The sequence below is a fragment of the Ochotona curzoniae genome, unplaced genomic scaffold, assembly GCF_017591425.1.
Source record: "Ochotona curzoniae isolate NIBS_2020 unplaced genomic scaffold, NIBS_Ocur_1.0 contig_2692, whole genome shotgun sequence".
Lineage (NCBI taxonomy): Eukaryota > Metazoa > Chordata > Mammalia > Lagomorpha > Ochotonidae > Ochotona > Ochotona curzoniae.
Window position 1 is genome coordinate 410,183 of NW_024465556.1, and position 17,052 is coordinate 427,234.

Consider the following 17,052-nt stretch of genomic DNA (forward strand, 5'->3'; position numbering starts at 1 on the left):
AAGAAATGTTGAAAGGGGAATGGCTTTCTCTCCCTCCAGTTTTGTGTCAGAGATTCCTAGAAACATGTGTTTTCAGGTGTAAATATGTTCTGCAGGCCACTGGCTGTATCCTATTCTGAAAAGAAAAAGGATTGAAGTATAAATGAAAACCGAAACGAAGGTTAGGAAAGCTGCTCATGCTCAGAGTGGCATGACTTTGGCATTTTTGTGCATAAAGTTATTGCTTAGTAATTGTAGACCAGAGAAGCAGAATGGGTGTTTATCATATGGTCGTTATGAACTTGGCAGCGAGCCTGGTTCTTTCCCTCTCTGGCTCAGCTGATTAGGTATTCAGACTCTTATCTGTTGTGTCCATGGCATAAATAGACTCATGAACTACATGGAGAGAGAGAGGGGCATTAAGGATAGAAAATAACTCTGTGTGTGTGTGTGTGTGTGTGTGTGTGTGTGTGTGTGTGTAAACAGGAAAGGCAATAGAAATTTTGGAGAAAATTTTGAAGAAACAGAATTCCTACTGGTAGAAACGAAATGTAAGGCCAGAATTGTGAGTCCAGGATGAGCTCTGTGTTCCACTTGCTGAGGAAACTTGATTTCACCGAATTCCTGCCTCACTGTTTTTGGTAAAATAGCCTAAAACAGTGGTTTATGACTTTGTTCACAAATTAGAGAACTCCCTGGGAAAAAAGTTCTGAAGATTTTATTTTTATTTGAAAGGTAGATTTACAGAGAAGGACAGAGTTCTGCCATTTACTGGTTCATTCCCCAAATGGCCACAACAGCTGAAGCTGAGCCATTCTGAAGTCAGGCCAGAAGCTTCCTCCAGGTCTTCCACATGGGTACAGAGGCCCAACCACTCGAGCCATCCGCCGCTGCTTTCCTAGGCCTTGGTCAGAGAGCTGGATCAGAAGTGGAGCAACCAGGATACAAACCAGTGCCCATATGGGATGCTGGCAACACTGGTGAGGGATTAGCCTATTGTGCCACCATGCCAGCCCAGGAAAAAAATTAAATATTGCATTAGAAGCATTCAGAATGGCATCAAACCCAAAGTTTGTTTTGTAGCTGTAGTATGGTATTCACCTAACAAAACAATATTATATTGCAACAGAGACAACTGAAGATGAAAAAAATACCATTCCCATATTTACCTAATTTGGTTTGGGTACCATCAATTACTACTTTAAATTACCATTCCAATTACAACCACCACACTCTACCACGCAAAATTAGTGGCTACTGAAAATACCACCAGGACAGAGCTCTCTAAAGGAACATTCTGTATTCTGCTTACTATACACGCACAGATAAAAGTATAGCCTCACATTTTAATTTTTTTTATCATTAAACTGAGTCCACTGGGCACAGAGGTGGGAAAATGTTTCATAAACAAGAAAAACATTTTTCATCATTTTTTTTTAATTGTAAGGTCACATCAACAGGAAGGACAGAGAGAAAGGTTTTCTGTCAGTTAGTTTAGTCTCCAAGTGGCCACAATGGCCAGAGCTGAGCTAATGTAAAGCCAGGAGGAGCCAGGAGCTTCTTCCAGGAATCTGACATGGGTACAGGGTCCAAAGACTTTGGCCCATCCTCGACTGCTTTCCCAGGCCACAAGCAGGGAGCTGGATGGGAAGTAGGGCTGCTGGGACACAAACCAGTGCCTATATGGGATCCAGGCACATGCAAGGCAAGGACTTTAGTCTCTAGGCTACTGTGCTGGGCTCTCATCATTTTCTTTATCTTCAGCCTTGATAGTTCCCTTCTTGCTGCATCAGGCCTTCCTTAGCTCAGCGCACAGCACTATTTTCCTATTTTTCCTTCAGCTCAGTAGCCTTTTCATCAGGCTACTTGTCATCTACAGCAGTGTCATTCTTCCCGTTCCTTGGTGACATTGCCCATGCAGAGACCAGGGTGTTCTTTGATTTTGGGATGATACTCAGAACAAGAACAAGGCCAAAGCAAGCTCTCTTGGGGGTGTGGGGAACCTTGAACTTCTCTTTGTCCTCTCTTTAGGAGGGAGAAAAGTTTTAATTTTTTTATGTAGTAAGCTAGTCTGCCCTGTGCTGAATCTTCAGGTTTTTCTTTCTCCCTGGCAGACATGGTCTTCCTCCTCTCTGAGCCTTTCTTTTAAAAAGGGGGGGGGGGCTTAGGAGTTGATGGAACCACATGGGGGCTCCTCCTTGCTACTCGTGCTCATCCTAACAAGTTAGCACAAAGAATGTACATGACGACCCTCCCCTCTGACTTTGCCCAGCTTTATTTTGCTTCAGGAAGGTACAGGGTCTCCCACTGCCACCTTGCTGGCATATGCCCAGTTGTTTCTGTGGTGCTCCGTGTATGGCAATGTCTGTGACAGCCTGACACTTGGAATCTTTGTATAACTGTTGATCTCCAGTCCAATGAATTGGAATCTCTGAAAGTGAGGACTAACCCTCAGTATTATAATTAATAACCAAGTCCCTACGTGATTTTTGTACATTACTTAAAGTTATGCAATTAAATGTTTTGTTTGTTAGAGTATGGTTTGTAGACAAGCAAGGTCTGTTGCTACTGTTTAAGTACTGATTAAAGTTTACAAATGCAAAAAAACAGTGCCCCCTCCCCCAACCACTAAGGCTCCTGAATTAGAATACACTGATTAACATGTCCAGGTGATTTGTAGGCACATTACTGTTTGAGATATACTTTCACCACTGTTCCCCAAATCCCTTTGAAGTCAAAAAGGTATGAATGAGGAATTCTTTCCTAGTAGTTATCCTGTCTTCCCATGAGGCTTTGTGGTAGGAACTTCATTCCTCTGTGCTTTAAGTTCCTCCGCCTACACCTTGGTAATCCACACAGTGTTCATAAAGGCAGGTAGGTCAAAGAGTCTTGACCTCTACAGAAAGCGATTGAGGTTTGCGAATGTGTACTGATTGTATCCAGAGAGAGAACATTCGGCTCCCAAGAGCTTGTCTGCTCTGACACCACATTAGGGGTCTTGATAGCTGTCCTTGGTTCAACTTCATCCTCTTCTCATGTATCTAAATTCTAGCTGAATTTTCATTGTCCTGCTTTTACAAAAATGTTCATTCAGCTGGAATTTTCAACGTAAATGTAAATTTGTCAAAGTACAAGATCTGGCACAGATGCTATGCAAGGGAAATAAGAGGTGCAGATATTTTTCCATTGTGATTGGATTTTAGGATTCACAAGTGGATTGAAGAATACAAGTTGCAGTATTCATGTCATTCATAGGTAGTTTAGAAATCTGTGGACTGGATGGATCATTGGAAAATTCAAGGCTGTCTTTGTGGCTATGAGAATTTTATTCATTTAAAAAACATGCAAGCAGGTCCAGCACAGAAGCCTAGTGGCTAAAGTCCTCGCCTTGAATGCACCAGAATTCCATATGGACACTGGTTCTAATCCTGGCAGCTCCAATTCCCAACCAGCTCCCTACTTGTGGCCTGAAAAAGCTGTCGAGGACAGCCCAAAGCCTTGGGACCCTGCACCCATGTGAGAGACCTGAAAGAGGCTTCAGGCTCTTGGCTCCAGATTGGCTCAGCACTGGCCATTGTGACCACTTGGGGAGTGAATGATCGGACGGAAGATCTTCCTCTCTGTCTCTCCTCCTCTCTATATATCTGACTTTGCAATAAAAATAAATCTTTTTTTTAAAAAAAAGACACGCATGCTAGGAGTGAGCCATGAGTTGTATGCCAGCTGCTTCGTAGGAACCTGAAAGTGGAAATAATGGCATATTTCCTCTTCTCAGATGTCTTCCTGTTGAGCAGGACAGATTCACAAGCACTAAATTTGATCTTTGTTTAATTGTTCTTTTGAAACCACAAGAGGAAGCAATATTTATCTTTTTCTGAAATGAAAAACTTTAAACTGAAGTCTTTGGAACAGTAATTTCATTGGCTCCCTTATGCAGAGAATACTCTGAACACTGCTCAGTGGGTAGACCTGGCCTAGATGGGCCTCTGGTTATTTATACAGTGTGCAGTGATGCTGGTTACCCCCAGCAGACTTTGACCAGGACCTCCAAGTCAGTTCCTGGGTATCATGTTATAGTCATCCCCCAAAAAGCAGGAAGGAGAGTATGTGTGATTCTGAAATAGCGATCTCATTGCCAAACTGGCACTTAGGAGAGGGAAAGTTGTGTGTAAAGGGGTATGTAGTAGACTCACTAGGATCTACTCAAGTAGGAGTTTGTTTCAGGCTTTTTGGTCATTATGTTTTCAGGATCTTCGGTTATTGACTGATCTGTGAATGTAGCCCCTTGCTTTCCTAAAGGACAAAGGGCGCAGGGGACAGATCTGACTCAGGGAATGGCAGATCGTGTTGGATCCTATCCCTTTCCCTCTGTGTGAGTTGGCGGATCAGGTTCTTGTGTTGGTACATATAAATGTGTACAGAGCTTCTATGTCTATACTGTAAATGGTAGTACAGTCACATTCTCACAGTAGGCATTTATTTAAAGGAAAAGGAAAGTTCCAGAAACTCCCTGTTTTAAAAGTCTTTTTTGGGCTTGGTGTGATAGCCTAGTGGCTAACTCTTTGCCTTCCATGCTCCAGGATCCTATACGGACACCAGTTTATGTCTCAGCTGTTCCACTTCCCATCCAGAACTCTGCTTTTGATCTGGGAAAACTGTAGAGGATGGCCCAAGGCCTTGTACCCATGTGGCAGACCCAGGGGAAGCTCTTAGCTTCTGGCTTCAAATTGGCATAGCTCTGGCCATTATGACCACTTGGAAAGTAAATCAGCAAATGAAGATGTTTCTGTCTCCCCTTCTCTCTATGTATCTGTCTTTCTAATTAAAGGTAGGTAAATCTTTTGTTTTTTTAGTTTCTTTTGATGTAGACAAAGCTTTTATTGAGTTCCTAATTCCATTGATAAGTGATATTAAGTAGCTAGTATCCTGTGCAATGAACACCTCACTTCCAGTTCACCTAGGTTCTCTGCCTTGGATGTCCTTGTAAGTGTCCCCCGGAAGGACCTGGTCTGCCCTTCTAGAATTAATCTCATGGAATGATCTTGCTCTTGTTGCAATACATGTCTTTCATATAAGCAGATTGTGGCACGCAGGGTAAAGCAGTGCGAGGAAGGAAATAGTTGATGAAGTATGTACAGATTTATAAATGTGGCAAACAATGGAAAACTGGACAAGGGAGTTTATTATGAAACAGTGTTCCTACTTAAATCAGGTTGTGGGATTAGCTCTGAAACTGACAGATCAGCTGATATTCTTGATGAGACTGTAGCTTTCATGAGCTCCAACTCCCCACAGCATGAAGAAGGACATTTGTCTAGGTTGATCCTCAGTTTTCCATATCAAACATGATGTCCCCATAGAAACATCTATGCATATTTTAGAATTTCTTTTTCCTGAGCTAGATCTAGGATGGGGCATAATCAACTATCTTAATGCTGAAATACATGGCATACAGGAGGAATTTGGCCATCCCAAGAGGTGAAGAGGAATAAAACTGTTCTGCACAACCAGGAAAAGATTAGGATCCTAAACATCTTGTTATTCTCATATACTGAGACTTTCAAGGATAATAAGGTTTCCTGTGGTTTAAAAAAAGTTGTCAGATGGTTTAAGATCTCTGCAAGTTCTACCCTTAAGTCTCTAAGGCAGCATTCTTTGTTCAGAGCTTCCCATCAATCCAGATACTTGAAAAACCAGCAATGCTCGCCTGAGGTACATCAGGTATCAGGGTGGCATGTGATAGGACCATGATAGAAGAGACAGCCATCTGCTCTCCTCCAGTGGATCATTCTTGGGGTTTAGGCCTGCCACCAGGCCCCAAGGCAGATGGTGTCCTTTGGCTGCAAGAATCACCGAGACAAGCTGGCGAGGAATGTCTGATTATTCAGAAAAAAATCCACGGTTATAAAGGTTCAGGAAGGAGAAGGCAGGGGGTCATCTTCTGGCCCCCTGCTCACCAAAGACACCGTGATTGGCTATATGGCACATCTATCTCCCTTGACCTTCTGGTGATGTTCCATGTGTATTCACCTTGACCTTCTAGCCATGTCGAGGGTCACACTTCATGTGTAGGCCTGGGAGTTGTGCCTCAAGCTCTGAGTCACTCCCACCAGGTATCACGGCAGGGCTCTGAGGCAATTGCCCATAGATTACTGTATGTGGAAGACAGAAAGAGGTAAGTTATTTGCTTGATTTTGTTATATCAAGATGGGTATAGATGTCTTGTAAGCAAAGAGAAGGAAGGCCCTTCTGATCCACATAGAAGACTTCTTGGGTCACCCTGATTTCTACTCCAAAAGTAAACAAAAGCCACGGTGCTGATGTAAGCACAATTCTGAGACTAGTCATGACATTTTCAGATTGCTAAACAGTAAGCAGGTCTTGAGTTCCGACTTGGCTGTGATCCTCACGTGGCAGTGGTGGCTGTTGTCTCCTTATATATGGCCCAGCCAACCTCTTGACATCAAGGTCTGTAGGTATTATCCTGGATGGCGGGGAGACTAATATCTATTGGCCATAGATATTGTTTTAAATGAGTGATTCTCAACTCGGGGCAGCTTTGCCCTCAAGAGGGCATTTCTTATAACCTGGAGATGTTTAGATTGTTGCTACTAGAGATGGGAATGATATTGGCCACTGGCAAGTAATTGGGTGTTGAGGGCTCAGCCCTCATGACTGAGTTTGTGCCTTGATGTACTAATAGGTAATGAAAAGAGAGAGCTGATAATTAGGAGAGGCTGTCTCAGGGAGTCCAGTCACCTGGTGAGGCCCTTGGGACTTCACAGATTCCCCAACTGTAAATGTTTCTCAGTAGATGCTAATATCATAGTATTGGACTTTCAAATCCTGGATTAGATACACTTCAATATAGCTTCTTTTGGTACCTTGAAAATTTTGCCACATTTATTCTATCTTTAAGCAATTGTGTGTGTGTCTCCTTTTTTTGTCTCTCCTCTTTTTTTTTTAAAGATTTATTTTTATTGGAAAGGCAGAGAATGAGGAGAGACAGAGAGGAAGGTCTTGCATTTGATGGTTTACTCCCCAGGTAGCCACAACGGCTAGAGCTGAGCCAATCTGAAGCCAGGAGCTCTTCCAGGTCTCCCACACGAGTGCAGGGTCCCAAGGCCTTGGGCTGTCTTTGACTGCTTCCCTAGGTCACAAACGGGGATCTGGATGGGAAATGGGGCTGCAAGGATTAGAACCGGCACCCATATGGGATCCCGGCCCATTCAAGGAGAGGACTTTAACCACTACACTGTTGTGCCAGACCCAATATGTTGTCTCATAAAAACAGATATATTAATATCACAAAGTGATGGATTCATGACCAGGATCATAACATGGGGAAGGAAGGGAATATTGTCATGTATATAGTATAATTCAATTAAAGTGTATACCAGGTGCTATAATATCTACATAATTTTTACATTCTGTATTAATGTCCACAACTAAGAGAAGCTTTCTGGGTCTGACATTTCACTTAGCATAATGATCTTAAATTCCAACCAATTTGTGGTAAATGCCAGCATTCTTTATTATGACTAATATTTCCTTATATATACCACATATTCTTTGTCCAGCCATCTGTTAGGGAAAATCTTGGTTGAGTCCATGGCTTTACTATTCTGAATTTAGCAGCAATAAACATGCAGGAATTCCTTTTATATGCTGATTTCACTTCCTTTAGATATATTTAACAGAAATGGATTAGATGGATCATATGGTGCATATATTCTGAGGGGTCTACTGTTTTTCCTAAGAGTTATATCAATTTGATTTCACACCAGCAGTGTATTGGAGTGCTTTACAATCTTTCCAGAATGCTATTTTTTTTTCAAATAATCACTGTGACTAGAATAAAATGATAAAGATTTTAGTATTATTTATATTTGCATTTTCCCTGATGGCTAGTGATCCTGAGCATTTTTTTGAGATCTATTGACCACTTTTTTTTTTCTTTGATTGGAAAGGCAGATGTACAGAGAGAATCCTTCCATCTACTGCTTCACTCCCCCAGTGACTGCAACAACCAGAGCTAAGCCAATCCGAAGCCAGGAGCTTCCTCTAGATTTCCCATGCAGGTACAGGGTCCCAGGGCTTTGGGTCATCCTCGATTGCTTTCCCAGGCCACAAGCAGGGTGCTGGAAGTGGAGCAGCTGGGAAATGGACCTGTATGGGATCCCAGTGTGTGCAAGGCAAAGATTTAGCCACTAGGTCATCACTCTGGCTCTGTTGGCCATTTGTATTTCTTGCCTCAAACAATTTCTACTCGTGTTCTTCACCTAGTTCTCAACTTTTTGATTGTTGCTGAATTTCTTGAGGTCCTCAAATGTTCTTTTATCGAGATGGGTAGTTTGAAAAAATTTGTGCCCCATTCTATCAGTTGCCTCTTCACAGTCGTTTCCTTACCTTGATGTAATCCCATTTGCCTATTTTTTGCTTTTATTATGTTTTTAGCATCCTACTCAAGAGATGTTTGCCTAGACTATTCCCTTGGAATATTTCCTGTTTTCATGTAGCAGTTTGATAGTCACAAGTCTAGAGTTGAAAATACAGATCCCCCTTTAGTTTATTTTTCTCTATGCAATAAGGTAGGGGTCTCCTTTCATGATTCTGCGTGTGGAGATTCAATTTTCACAACATAATTTGCTTGAGAGCATTTACTTTCTCCAGGGAGTTATTTGAGCTCAGTTATCAAAAAATTGGTTATGGTTCATGATTTATTTCTGGGATTTCTATCCCATAAATCCACATGACTATAACAACCCCCGTGTCAAGCTGTGTTGGTTATAATGCCCTGTATTATGTCTTAAAATTGGTATGATGATGCTTTCAGCTTTGCTTTTATTGCTTAATATTACTATTTGAGGTATTATGAAATTTAGGGTTTTTTTTTCCCCCTCAATCTGTAAAGAGTGTCCTTGCATATTCTGAATTTGAATGTCCAGACCTTTCTCCAAATTGGGAATTTTTATGCTATTTTCACACTGAATTGGTTTTCTACACCATTCTTTTTTTCCATTCAGGAATTCCAAAATCATGCATTCCATCATTTGATGGTATGCTAGGGATCTAAAACCCTACTTTAGTTATTTGAAACTTTCAGATTTTTAAATTCTACCTAATAGAGGCTTCTGTTAATAGAATAAATAAGCACATTGGAAGCTTTAGGTCCTTCATTTCTAATATTTTTTTCAATATCTCCATCTGTCAGCTGAATCTCTCATCCATGTCATGTACTAATTTTCTAATTTCATTGAGCCATTTTCTTGTATCTCTAACCTTAGAATTATTCTTTGAATTTTTTCTCAATTATTTCATCAGTCTCCCTTTCTTTGCAATCCAATATTCATGAGAATATACATTTTGGGGAGTCATATTGCCTTGCTTGTTCATCTTCCTGCATATTTGGGGAAATGTTTGTTCCTATCCCTTTTAAAGGATGGTTTTTACTGATTGAAGTCTTATCCCTGGACATGAGCCTGTGGATACTGGTGAGATGGAGTTCTTTAGTGCCAGCTGGATTTTACAGCAGAGTCCCCCTATGCCTTTATGTGACATAGTTGATACTAACTATAGTAGGGATCTGAAATGTTCCTGTGGCTTAGTGTGGTCATTGAAATTCCTGCTGTTCAGCTCTCTAGCTGTCTTCCAAGGCAAGGCCTGGTATGATGAGCTTCCCAGATGTTAACAGCAGGCCTTACTGGTATTGTGGGTATGGCAAGTACAAAGATTCCAAGTCAATATCCAAATCAGGTGCTGGAGTCTGGAGAGTGGAGTGCAGGCTCTAGGAGCTGGGTGGACTTAGAGACTCCTAGATGCTTCCCAGATCCAAGCTTCAAGGGTTGCATTGATGCTGGAGGGAGGAGGTTGGATCTATAGAATGTTTTGGATTTGTACAAGTGGTTTAGACTCTAACAGCTGGTAAAATGTCTTGGGTCACTCACTAAGGGTTGTACACAGTTATCTCAAGTTTCAGCAGAAATTGTGCAATAGCACCTAAATTCTTGCTGTTTAAACAGAAAAGGCTGTGGGCTGGAGCCTAGAACCCTGAGGCCCCTGATAGGCTGGTACAGATTCCTGAAACTCTGAGTCAGAGACCCCAGCAAGCTGCATTGTTACACACAGTACTGAGAGCCCACTTGTAAGTTCCTGTGGGTAAGGTGTTGCTGAGCTTGGGGCAATGCAGAAGGATTAAGCCAGACTAGGGACATTTGAAGGGTGAGGCTAGGAGCTCCAGTCCCTGTTGGTGCTAGGGCAAAAGTCTAGAACTTAAAGTTATTCTCAGGCTAGGGAGATCATATTGGAGCCCCATGGTGTGCCATATTGCCAGCTCTTCACTGTACCACAGTGGCCAACTGGTTGACTGCTGGGGGTAAGGGCACTGTGCTAGTGTACTCCAGCAGCCTTGCCATGAGCAGAGTCCAGAGTACCAAGGTACTCCCTAATGTGTCCTCAGTAGGCAGAGAATTCTATCTTGGCAAAATGGGCAGGAACCCAGTACTAATATCCAATTTCTTAAGTGGTGGGAAGAGAGAAGGTTCTGGGAAGAGGGCCATGCCCAGTTCTGACAGGGTGAGACATTTTATTTCTAACCCAGCATCCTGCCCCCACTGTCTCCTGCGGCACTGAACACTCTGCAGTCCTGGCTCCCGGGGCTGCATCTGCCCTGCTGCCAACAGCTGGACCTGGGATCCTCAGTGGGCTCGCCGGAACACAGGAATCTCTGGGAAGATGACAGGTAAGGTCCTCTGTTCCTCACTCTGTGGGTTGCTACAGTGACTCCAAGTCAGTTGTTTCCATTCTTTCTCTGTACTTCTCTTTGCTGTCTTCAGTCTATTCTCTCAAGCTCTCTTCTCTCCTGGCTCACTCTGTTCTCTCTCCTTTCTTATCTCTCTTCTCTTGCTTTGTTCATGCTGTTTCCCCTCTAGCTCTCATCTCCCTCACTACTTATCTCTCTAGGTCTCTTTCCTCTGTGCCTTGTCTTTACTCTCTCTCTCTTCTCCCACTCTTTGTCTCCCTCTCACTGTCTTTGCTCTTTATTTTTTCTGTCTCCTTTCTATACTTTCTTTCACTTTCTTCACGCTCATCTCTGCCTTCTTTGTTCTCTAAGCTCTCTTTATTCCCTGTCTTCTCTAGCTCTCTTCTATTCTCTATCTCTATGCATGCCTCTTTTCTGCTCTCCTGCCTTCTATTTCTCTCACTCTATCTCATCCCTCTATTCTCTTTATCTTCTCCCTGGCTCTTTTCTGTCTCTGTACTTTCACCATTGTCTCTCCAGTACCTTTGCTCTCTCACTCTCCTCTCTGGCTCTCTTGTCCATCTCTGTCCTCTCGTGCTCTGTCTTTTCTCTTGCTCTCAATCCTTTGTCTCTTATTGACCTTCACTCTTTCTTCTCTTATGTCTTATTTGTTCACTATCTCTGCTCCCACTCTCCTGTATTCCCTCTCGTGTCTACTGTAATTCCTTTCCCTCTCTCCATTCTCTATCTTCTCTTTGTTCCCTTACTATTTTCTCTCAGACCTCTCTCCTCTCCTTTTCTCTCTGCTCTCTCTTAAGCTCTCCTTTGTCACCTTTCTTTGTTCTCTCATCTCTGTGCACTCTCCTCTGTCTTCACGCTCTTTACACTCTGCTCTTCCCTCTCCCCAACCCCTTTCCTCCAGTCATGTGCATCAAAGTCCATGGAGTGCTCCTCACTGCATTGCTCGTCAGTGTTGGTTGGATTCCTGTCTGGGAAAAAAATAAAAGGGTGAGTATTCTTTGCAGATGGGCTCTGTCTACCCTCTCCTGCTCACCATTTCCCCTCAATAGGGAATCTGTTGGCCTTGGGGCTTCAGGTACTGCTGGCTTGACTTTGTTCCTTTCTCTCTATATTTCTATGGATATTTTTGACTACCCACTGTCTTTGCATTTACATGAACATGCAGCTGCTCTGGGCTTCATCAGTAGAATAGAAAGTGAACACTGGATTTCTCCATATAAGTGATACTGAACCTGTTATTATGACCTATTTGGATGCAATATATAATGATTTTGGCCATCTTGGCAAAACAGTGGGATAAGCCACAGCTTGCAATGCCAGCAGTACTGAAGGGAATGACAACTCTACCACATTTGGATTCTATATGGGAAACATAGCCAAGGTTGGTGTTACTGGGCACCATTTCTTTGGAGTTAGTGCCATATCAGTGGAATATGAATTCATATACCTGCCCTATCATCTTCATTCTTCCCTCCATGGGTCTCATGTATATATCTGGTGCTAAGATATTCAACCAACAGTTTTCATTTCTGAAAAAAAAAAGATGCTGTATTGAAATGTTTTTCTCAGCACTAGGCACACAGAGACTCACACTCCTAGTTCTCTCATACCAAGTAACTTCTGGTCCCTAGGATTACCAGATTTGGCTTCTAGTACTAGTGGTGTGAGATAATGCAATATACTTTAAGTAAACTTACTTTTGACCAAGAAGGAACAACTTATCTGTACATTTCCATGTGCCCTATCCAACCAATGCTTGGAACAAGTCATTTTGAATAGGCGTGATCAAGAAATGATAGTAAGACTGAGAAACAAGTAAGTAGCTCTCTTCTATTCTCTTCTAGCTTAGAATTGTCTGGTGGATTGGGACATAAACTTTTCTACTCTGCAATCATAAAGTATGTTCTTCAATTTCCTATTTAGCCAAATACGCCCCCTGCAAGAAAGGCTATGGTAGTAGAAAGGAGGAGGGGGGAGAGGGAAGAGGAGAGTGCACAGAGAACACAGATGGAAATTCAAAGAAATAAATGCATGCAATGCCAGATTCCAAAAGTTAGTGAACAGCCTGCTTCCGCGGGAGACCTCCTTTCATAAACCCTAGAGAGGAATGATGCTCCTCTGATCAATTGCAGCCTAAATGGCAGACACCCTGCTGATGTTCCTGTGTTCTCCTACCTCAGCAAAATAACAGGGCCTGGTAAGCTGGGGATGTTTAGCTTTCAATTCCACCTCTTCAGCCTTCACAAATGCACACAGAAGGCGAGTTGCTTTCTCTTGTGAACCCAAGATTCCAGCTATTTCTTCAAAAAGACAAAAGGTAAGTGAATCCTTTGCTTAGGTCATACCCAGACTATTGCACTTAATAAAAAATGTTTTATCTACCTCTTCTTCTCTCAGGAAGATGTTTTTGGCAGGGAAACTGAGTTTAGTGAGTTCTTTAAATTACAATGTCCTATGATGCCCTAAGAAGACAGCTTCAAAAAATCTCAAGGCCAGAATTGTGGAATAATAGGTAAAGTTGCCACCTGCTGTGCTGGTAGTATTTACTAGGGGTGCTGGCTTATGTCCCAGCTGCTCCACTTCCCAACTCAGCTCCTTCTTTAAGGCCTGGAAAAGCAGAGGAGAGCCCAAGTCTTTGGGCTCCTATACCTATGAGAGACCCAGAAGTAGCTCCCGACTTTGGATTGGCTCTGTTCTGGCCATTGTGGACATTTGAGGAATGAGTGAGTGGATGGAAGATCTCTTTCTGTTTCTCCCTATCTCTTTGTAACTTCGTCTTTCAAGTAAGTAAAGGTTTCTTCTTTGTTTTGTTTTTTAAAGCTCATTTATTTTACTTAAAAGTCAGGGTTAGAAAAAGAAAGATGGTGAGCTTCCATCCACTGGTTCACACTCCAAATAACAATGACTGGAGTTGAGCCAGTCTGAAGTCAGGAGCTTCTTCTGGATCCCTCCACCCTCTCCCCCATTGGCGCAAGCTTACAAAGACTTGATCCATCCTTCACTGCTTTCCAAGGCATTAAACAAGGGATGTGTGACAGCAGGACTCTGTTCCTATATGAGAGGGTGGTGCCAAAAAAGAGGATTAGTCCAATATGCCTCCATGGTGGCCCTAACCAAGTTTTTTTAAAAAATAAAAATTAGAAATCTATTTCTATTACCCTGGGAAACCTGGCCTAAAATCCAGGCTAACTTTTACAAAAAGCACTAAAGTTTGTAAAGGTTTCACATCAGTAACAGACAACCAACTAGCTATAAATCATACTGGCAGAACAAAGAGTACCATGTCCAGTTACTAATAAAAGCTCACATTTATCATAAATACAGTACATTCACTCAAGGAGATATTGCAAAGGTTTTTTCCCCAGTCTAACTGGTTCTATTCTTTTAATACCCACCATCTGGGAAGCAACTGAACACACACTCCTTAAAGGGGATTCCACCAGCAATGCATCTTTTTCTAACTATGCTCATACTGATTGATGAAATTGTTTGTTCCAGAATTCAACAGTTTCTCAAAATAATAATGGACCTTCATAAGCCATCGACACCAATGAGACTTCTCTGGCACATGAGCTACAACTCTAACACAAGAAGATGCTTCTGAACTCACAATAAGCAGTGGTACACCAAAAAATGTGCATTCAGAAAATGCGATGGACCAGCATCCTTCAATGCCTCCATGATAATTAGGATCAGAAATCTGTGGGGTGGAGTGGGGAGAAGAATGACATGGGATACAGAGGTCATAAACCACAAGACTTTGTCTCATGTCCTTAAATCCCATTTGTCGAGATACTCCCTTTCTGGGGATGCTTTATTTTTACCCGGGACATGCAGAAAAATCTCCTTGTAAACATGTATAATAAACTCCGCAGGGAATTTTGTGGGCATCTCATAAAATTTCCAGCTAATTACATCTCATAAAAGAAGGTGCTGGGAGGTGCTTGCCTCTCTTACAGCACCAGAAAAACAGGAAGTTTTTCATTCCTTCCTTCCTCCACCCCTTGTCTCTTCCTGGTCTACTCTACTCTCTAACTATGCCCACCTGTGTATGTGTGTTTTGTTCTTACCTTTAAAATAAACATTATCACTTTGTGCATCATGGATGTGCCTGTACTTCAAAAGCATTTTTAAGTCAAAGGTGAAGACCTGGAAGAGAAACATAGAGCCCATATCTTCCACATCAAAACACAGGATCCAGAGACACAAAAGAGGCCACAAATGTGTAGAGACAGGAGCTGGAGTGACAAGAAGGCTGGGAACAGCGATGCAGGGGGAAAGAGTAAAAGACACCAGAGTGAGAGCAAGACATGGGTCAGGGTAGCAGGGTACACTGAGAGGAACAATCACAAGAGGTGAGTCAGAGAGTAACAGTTGGAGATTCAGATTATAGGGCCAGAGAGATAGGACACAGAGGTAAGTAGAGACCAAGTGGCAGGGTACAGGGTGAGACAAAGGGGGTATTGGGAGAGACAGGTGGTCAGATTGACAGACATGGAACTGGGGTGCAGCTCAAAGAGGGAGAATGAGATATGAATATGGAGACGGGAGAGGATGAAAGATAGATTCAGGCTACAAGGGCTGGGGTGCACAAGAGGTTAGAGCGCAGGCCCATAAATGAGAGAAGTGCAGGTGAGAGACAGATGTGTCCAGTTAACCTCACAGAGTGAGACTGACGGCGGGGGAGAGGGGGTAGGATGGAGAAGGAAAGATATGAAAAAGGTGGAGACACAGCCCAGAGAGCAAGCAATAAGGGAAACGAGGCAGAGAGACAAGGGCAAGAATATATATCATTTATCAAAATTGAACTCAAGCTCTAGAAAGCCTCAACAGATCAACAAATATTGATGCTAGTGAAGGTTAAACTCAAGGCTTCAAAACCAGATCTCTTCAATGCTAATTTCTGCTAAATTTTTAAGGAATCATCTCCAATTTTTAATTCTGTTCCAAAAGATTAACAGTGGGAATCTTTCAAATCCTAGGACATTGCCTTAATTCTAAAACCAAACAGGACACATTAAGAAAAGTTTAGCCTAATATTCCCAGTGATCATTAATGCAAAAATTCTCAACAAAATACTAGGAAACCAAATCCAATCGCACACTAAGTAAGTCAATCACAGGACCAATGTCGTGGTACATCAGGTTAAGCTGATGCATGTGATGTCAGCATTCCATATGAGCAAAAGTCCTCAGCTACTCTATTTCCAATCCATCTGCCTGCTGCCCTGCCTCACATAGCAGCCGAACATGGACCAAGTACCTGGGACCCTGCCATTCTTGCAAGACCCAGACCAAGCTTTTGTCTCTCCAGCCAGACACTTCCCCTGTCAATGTCACCATTTGGTAGAATGGAAGCATGCTTGTCTTTCTCTGTAACCATAATTATAGGAAAAGATCACTCACCTTTCTCAACTGGGGTTCATGGCAAAGGAGCAGGGATGATCTAACATATACAAACCTATAAGTCAGTATGTCATATCAATAGCATGAAGGATAATTATAATTTCAACATAAAAAATATTCATGTTCAAGACCTGTTCGTGATAAACACCCTTAAGAAATTTGTTACAGGTCCCGGCGTGATGGCGCAGTGGTTAAGGTCCTCGCCTTGCACGCCTGGGATCCCATATGGGCGCTGGTTCTAATCCAGGTGGCCCCTGCTTCCCTTCCAGCTCCCTGCCTGTGGCCCGGGAAAGCAGTCGAGGATGGCCCAAAGCTTTGGGACCCTGCACCCATGTGGGAGACCCGAAGAGGCTCCTGGCTTTGGATCGGCATAGTATTGGCCCGTTGCGCTCACTTGGGGAATGAATCATCGGTCAGAAGATCTTCCTCTTTGTCTCTTCTCTCTGTATATCCGCCTTTCCAATAAAAATAAAATAAATCTTTAAAAAAAAAAAGAATGCATGAAATTTGTTACAGAAGGAACCTACCTCAGCATGAAAAAGCTATATAGGCCAAATCCACTGTTAACAACACAATGAATGGAAAAAAGGAGCATTTTTTTCCTAAAATCAAGAGCCACATAGGACATACTCTCATTCCTCTTGTTAACAACTATGGTGCTGTAAGTTCTGACCAGAGAAACTAGGCAAGAGAAATTTTTTAAATTTCTGCAAATAGGAATGGAGCAAGTATAATTATTATTGTTTGTAGATCATTTTATTGCATATAGGAAAACCTCAAGATTCTACCAAATGCCTATTTTGAATTGATAAATTCAGTAACATCATAGAATGCAAGAATCAATAAACAAAAAAATTGATAGTAAGCAGGTGTTTTACTTAACTGTTAAGACATCATCAGTGTCCT

General features: G+C 42.3%; 1 long non-coding RNA gene across 2 annotated transcripts; it reads left to right on the forward strand.

Annotated features, from left to right (window-relative positions):
- The first annotated feature begins 436 nt into the window (after nt 1-436).
- Nucleotides 437-14,838, forward strand: LOC121153469. 2 transcript variants are annotated; one of them, XR_005883400.1, is made up of 4 exons: nt 437-544; nt 10,580-10,720; nt 11,643-11,728; nt 14,240-14,838. It is a non-coding gene; the product is annotated as an uncharacterized LOC121153469 (long non-coding RNA). The 2 variants fall into 2 exon arrangements; XR_005883399.1 differs by lacking the exon at nt 437-544 and adding an exon at nt 8,042-8,060.
- Nucleotides 14,839-17,052: the final 2,214 nt, after the last annotated feature.